Here is a 6,570-nt window from a genome sequence, read left to right on the forward strand (position 1 = left end):
AAAACTGCTTCCTAACATAACAGCCCATCTTTGCAGGTGCAATATTCTTCTGCTCTATAACTTTGAATTGTAAACCATCACAATCTCTAGAGAATCAAAACTACAGATGACAGAAAAGGCAACAGAAAGATGTGCAGTGAAAGTAAACCAGCTCTAATACATTACCAATGAAAACTTAGATGCAGAAATTGGTGTAAGACATCAATAAGGAAATACATGATCAGAAAAAGAGGCAGGCTAGTTTATAATTCCAGTAGTTTAACTGAATTATTTTAAGGGAAATCAGTTCCAACTTTTCTCAGCTACCTTTCACAAAGGTCTCCAACTCAAGAGGCAGCATGACATATTGGAAGGAAAAAATCCTGGAGCCAAAATAAGAAATCCAAGGTTTGGGTCCCAACTATGTCAATCACTAAATGTGGGACTTTGGACAAGTTCACTTAATTTTTCTAGGCCTCAACTTCCTCATTCCTAAAAATAAGGAATGTATGTGTGCTAGCTATTCTACATGGTGCTGCAAGGCTCATATGACATAGCATTTTTTAACTGTAAAGTATTACATAAACTATTATCTTCATCCCCATAGTCACACACACATAAACTATGCCTGTAAACAAAGCCTCACAAACACAAGCTAGTAACTACAACTTAACACACCAACATATGAGGAAACTTGATAACCATAATATATACTCATATAAAATATTGCCAGCAACACAAGCAAGATGTCATCTAGCCTATATTTTATAATACAGGTTAAACATAGATACACACACAAAATGTAATTAATGTACACTGACTAATCAAAACACATTTTAAAAAACTTTAAGTGGTAGTTCAAATTATATTAATTTAATACTATATTACTTGAATTATATGAGGCCATCAGTTAGGCCTTAAAATTTTTTTAATTACACCAAAATTTTGATGAAATGGGATTTAACCTAAAGCCATAATCACAATTAATCAATGTGTGTGTGTGTGTGTGTGTGTGTGTGTGTGTGTATTCCCAACTTTCTGAGATTCTGACACTCTCCTAATATCGGCTGGATTTTACATTTCTTTCCTTAACTAAAATGGTATGTAATACATTTTTAACATAACATGTTATGTTATTTTTACATGTTAAATTATATTCCTGAGGGGCAGCTAGGTGGCAGAGTGCATAGAGCACTGGCCTTGGATTCAGGAGGAGTTCAAATCCAGCCTCAGACACATAACATTCACTAGCTGTGTGATGCTGGGAAAGTCACTTAAGACGTTGCCTAAAACAAAAAAAAAGAAAACTATGTTCCTGAAATAACTATATATTAGGAAAGTCCTACTTTGATTCCCTCCTTTTGAGTACTGCTCATTGGAGGCACCACAATTCTCTCAAATGTTATGCCAGCAGAGCACAAGCTCTAAGTCTAACCACACTGGAAAGACTTTGAATGTGGATCCAACAATGAATCCTCTATCTATTGTTAAGGAATAACCTAAGTCCAGGTGGGACACATGGTGATGAATTTCTCAGTCAGATTAACTGTTGAAGATGTGGTATTAAATTATAGATGCATTTCAGCCTGCATCAATGTTGGAAGCACCCACACTAATGAAATCAAAAATCTTTCAAGTGCTGAAGTATCAGAAAAGAAATGTAATTGCAAAAGCAAAATACAGTGGAAAAAGCATGGATTTGGAGTCAGAGGACCTTGATTACAATGTGACCTAAAGCAAGTGCCTTAATCTCTTACTCCAATTACATGTGACAGATTGCTACTCGCTAATTTATTTTTCAAACAAGCTCCAGAAAATATATTGGCACACTGTTTGATGTCTCCATATTTCCAAAAATACATTCCTTAAACTCTCCTGAAAGGAAGGTCAGTACTGCAAAGGATACACATTTAAAAGGCTCCATTCTATTTACAAGAGCTGGAACACAAGAATCTTCAAGGAGTCACAAGGAACTTTCCTTAATTCAAACATTTACTGCATATCTACTACGTACAAGGCATTTTGCTAAGCAATGGGATTTAAAAATAAAAAGGTTGAAAAACAACACAGCTCCTACTCTTATGAACTTAAAACTTATTCACAAAGGGGATAGGACATATTTGTACACAAATAAGTATAATACAAGAGGCAAAAAATTTTTCAGAAAAATGAAGAGATTCAAAGTACCCTAAAAAAATCTGAGGGGATAAACCTTAAAAAGAGAAGGCTTTCAACAGAGGTAAGGAGGTACAGTCCCAGTATGGAAGACAGCCTGAGAAAGGAGATAGGAAGCAGCAGAATTACAGATCAGGGAATGGCCCAGTTTAGTTAAAATTAAAGAGCTGGAGAAGGGAAACAGAATCACAGATGTAGAGATAGAAGTAAACTTATAGATCATCCAGTCCAACACTCATTTTACAAATAAGGAAACTAGAAATGACTTGCCCAAGGTCAGACAGGTAGTAAATTACAGTGAGGATTTGAATTGTTTCTGTCACTCCAGATTCAGAACTCTTTCTGGAAATGTAGGTGGGAGATATATTATGGAGGGTATTAGATGCCAGTCTAAAGAGTCTTTTATACTTTAGGAAAATGCTACCATATATATTTGAGCCAACAAAGGAATTATTTTTTTCCCCAGTTGAGTATTTCCAGAACATCTAATATACCATCGGATATGTCTGCAGAACACTTCCAATCATAGAAACGACTATTTGCCACATCTTGAAGCAGCTTTGAAATATTTCTAATAGCCTTCAAACAGAAATTTTCAGCCAAAACCCAGTCTGTCAAGGTCACTTTGAATTTTTATTCCCAGTTTCCAACTTGTTAGCAAGCAGCAAGATAAAAGTTCATAAACATTTCCACTTAATGATATACACAACTTTTGAATTATAGCATTTTGGAGCTGAAAAGGATCTTAAAGATCATTTAGTCTCAACTCCTTCATTTTACAGATGAGAAAACCAATACGCCTGAGGTCATCTTCAGCTAAAGACATACACCTAGGCAGAGCTGGTAAAATAGGGTTTCCTCATTTATGGCTCGATGCTTCTTCCATTATATCATGAAATTGCTATGAAACTTACTCCAGAGCTAATCCCTCCTCCCGGAAAAACATCCTGTATAAGATGTTACCCTTTGGGAAGCTAGCTCTCTCCAAATATTAACGCGGCCCCCATAAACGGCTGAAGTTCCTCCAAACTTGTGGATTTCAGTAAGTTGCTTTTTAATTCCATCCTTAATGATACACACATCACCAGGTATCGCCTTCCTCCACCTGCACGCTCCTACTCCCATAAAGGGCCATTGCTCCGCAGTGATTTGCTTCCCCGCCCCCGTGTGTGCTACTGGAGCCTGGCCGCTCTCCGAACCGGCGAAGCCCTATAGCAGCCTCGGGCGTCGCTCTGGTCTCCTTACCGGCGGGGCGCCTTTCCCAGGCCATCCCTCGTCACGAAGCTGTCGCCCGGCTCTCCATCAGACACAAAGCGGAGCCAGCTCGAAGCCCCAGGGAGGAGTCCCGGAGGAGGCCCCCCGAGGCGGGCGGCGCTCAGCCCGGGAGGGGCGGACAAGGCTTGGTCTGCGGGCCCCTCGGTCAGTAGCGGCCGCAGGGCGCAGCCAAGAGCCGCGGCATCTCCTGTTGTCAGGCAACCAGGTTACAACAAATCGGGCCGCACCCCGGCGCCGAGCCCCGGCTCCGGCTCCAGGCGCGGAGCCCCCACAACCCTCAGGACAGGGTCGGAGCCTCAGGCTAGCCGGGCAGCCGAAGCCGGCCTGACTCTGCCCAGACCCGGAGGGCTTTCACTTCACGGAGGAAGACGCCTGGGCGGCCTCTAGGGCGCCCCCCGCCGAGCTACGGCCTCCTCTACCCACGAGTCTCTGCCAGTGACAGCTCCTCTGCCTCCCGCAGCATCCCAGCGCGTCCAGCAACGGCCAGAGGCGCCCCTCCCCCCAGAAGCCGCGCGGGGCAGGGCCTTGCGCCCCCTGGCGCTCGGGAGGCTTCCCGCGCTGCCTCCGCCCTAAGTGCCCTTCTGCTCGCGGCCCTCTCCTCCTCTTTCTCGTCCCGGGAGCTTCCAGTGCAGACGGTAACCCCAGGGACGCCCGCAAGCACAGCGCGAAGAAAACTCAGAAGCTTAAAGAAGGAGCGGGGTTGGAACTACGGGAGCTTTCTTCATGCTTCTCACTCCAAGCCAGTATTTCTCCTTTTTTTCTTCAGCCCCAGTGTAGGCCTTTTAAATTATCATTTGCACCATTTCAGAATTTCTTAGAGTTAGAAGTGGAAGGGATCTCCGAGGTAATCTGGTAGGCTACGCCCTCACTTTACAGATGACAAAACTTGTAGGTAAACCTTGGTCCTCCGGACTCCAAACCCACTTCAAAAGCCATCTTCTTCCCAAGTCACTGATGATTGCCTACTTATCCTGCCACACATGCTCTCACCTCCCCCGCCCCCCGCGCAATTAAGGAATCATTTATACATTTCTTGCTGTACATTCTACCTTGTATTGCAATATTTGTATCTGCAGCCTCCGGCCCTGTTAGGTTGCAGGCTCTATGACCATTGGGGACATGTCTTAATCTTTGTATTCCACACAGCACCTAGTGGCTAACATACAGGCATCCCATAAATATTAAAGGGAAGGACTGTAATTCACAAGACAACCATAACAGCTGATACTTGTGTAGAGCTTTAAATTTTTCAATGTCTGATGTAGGTTGCTACCACTTCCAAGGACTGGCAGTCAGTATCATGCTCTATCAGGGGAAATGATAGTCAAGTAAGAGAATCTTCTAGCAATACTGACAACCTCAAATGAGCTCAAGTTATTTTTCCCTCCTCAGGTGCAGTACAAAGTTTCTTACAGAAACAGCGGCCAGTCAACCTTCAGCAGTTCACATATAGCAGGTTACACAATCACCCCCTCCTTTATCTGTAAAATGAGATTGTACTGTATAATTGGCAGTCCCTTTCAGCTCCACTGTTCTACAATTTTAAGACAAAAGGGCCAAAGCCCATAAGACAGAAAAATCTTCAATTCTGCAGGTGCCACAAAAGAACATGATCAGTTAGGTGACACAGTGGACAGTGTTGGACTTGGAGTCTGGAAGACCTGAGTTTGAATCCTGACTCAGATAGTAACCAGTTGTGGGAATCCAGGCATGTCACAACCTCAGTTTCCTCTCCTGTAATATGGGATAATGATAGCATCTACTTCACAAGGTTACTGAGGCTCAAATACTAGCTGTTATTACTGTAGCTCCAGAAGGTCGAAGTATGAAGTTAAAAGGAAGCAGACTTGGGGTTACAAGAAAGACTAACTGTACAGAATTTGAACTGGCTGTCTCCATCACTGGAGATGGCAAACCACACTTAGCATAATGCCCAGCACATAGTAGGTACTTAATAAATGTCTGTTGAAGTGAATTATAAGACTCTTCTCTGAGGTAAGATCATAGGATCAGGATTCTATGACTACAGGATTTCTATGTCACTGTCAACTAAATTCACTAGTAAGCCTTGCTTATTAATGACAGTCTAATCCCATCCCACAGTAGAGGTTCAGGTCCAGCCCCACTCTACCCACTCTGGCATTTGAGACACAAATAGAAGACACTCAGAAATTTTACTATCACTTCTTCAAGATTCAATTCCTTCAAATGTCCTTGCAGCATTTGCCTTTTGCCATAGTATCTAGTCAAATCAACCACATTTTTAAAAAATGAAAGGAAACGATTTTTAAATAAAACTATTCTCAAGATGACTCTGTAAGTATCAATATGCAAGTGGGCTTAATGAATAAATGAAAATGTATTTATTAAGTGCAAAGCCGTGCTAAGTAGTAAGGATATAAAATTCTCAAAATCACTGCTTCTTTAAGATCCAGTTCCTTCAAATGTCCATGTGTCGATTGCCTTTTGCAATGGTATCTAAGGCAAATCAATCACACAAAAAGAAAAAAACGAAAATCTTTCTTTAAAAATGTTTTAAATAAAGCTATTCTCAAAATGATACAACTATCAATATGCAAGTGAAATTAATGAATAAACTACAAAAGCATTTGTTAAGCGCTTGCTAAAAAAAAAAGTGGCGTTATAAAGTAATAGTGCTCCTATTTAACTCCTAATAGGAGCTTCTGTTCTATTAAGTAGCCTTTAAATGTTCACTTAAGTACACCGAGCTTCGCTGCAGGGCTTACCAATGCCTCTTCTGACAGAAAGGGGACGCTCCGCCAGGCAAACGCAAGAAACGACCAGCACCGGGGAAGGGCTTGGCGGGGAGGCCACGGCTACGCTCGTTTGTCGTAATGCTCTCGTGCCCTACGAGTCCCCGCTAAGGAAAACATTCCGGTTCGCATTCCACTCACCAGGCAGCCCTAGTCCCCTCAGTCCTCTATCTTCTGAAAACTCGTAATGCTAATTAAATTTTTTTTTCTCTTCCTCCTCCGGCTCCTAGGAACCTACACCCACAAAAGACTCTTTTTCCACTTAAAAGCCCGCCGCTTGACCACTTTTAAATATGATGCCTTTCAGTCATGCGCAATACGGGCGTCGAAAGCAACGCAAGCCCGTGCCGTGACGCAAGGGCCCCTC

The 6,570-nt window shown here is 42.5% G+C and overlaps 1 protein-coding gene across 15 annotated transcripts in view; it reads right to left on the reverse strand.

Annotated features, from left to right (window-relative positions):
* Positions 1 to 6,509, reverse strand: part of CSPP1 (centrosome and spindle pole associated protein 1) — a 141,288-nt gene extending 134,779 nt beyond the window's left edge. For 5 of the 15 annotated variants that reach the window (XM_078153371.1, XM_078153370.1, XM_021002068.2 and 2 more), the window contains exon 1: positions 3,400 to 3,872. The gene's annotated coding sequence lies outside the window, so the exon portion shown is untranslated. Of the gene's footprint in view, positions 1 to 3,399; positions 3,874 to 6,176 lie in introns of those variants that run through there. The other 10 variants (XR_013486215.1, XM_078153373.1, XM_078153374.1 and 7 more) reach the window with 6 other exon arrangements.
* Positions 6,510 to 6,570: the final 61 nt, after the last annotated feature.

The sequence above is a fragment of the Phascolarctos cinereus genome, unplaced genomic scaffold, assembly GCF_003287225.1.
Source record: "Phascolarctos cinereus isolate Bilbo 61053 unplaced genomic scaffold, phaCin_HiC Scaffold_4;HRSCAF=312, whole genome shotgun sequence".
Classification (NCBI taxonomy): Eukaryota; Metazoa; Chordata; class Mammalia; order Diprotodontia; family Phascolarctidae; genus Phascolarctos; species Phascolarctos cinereus.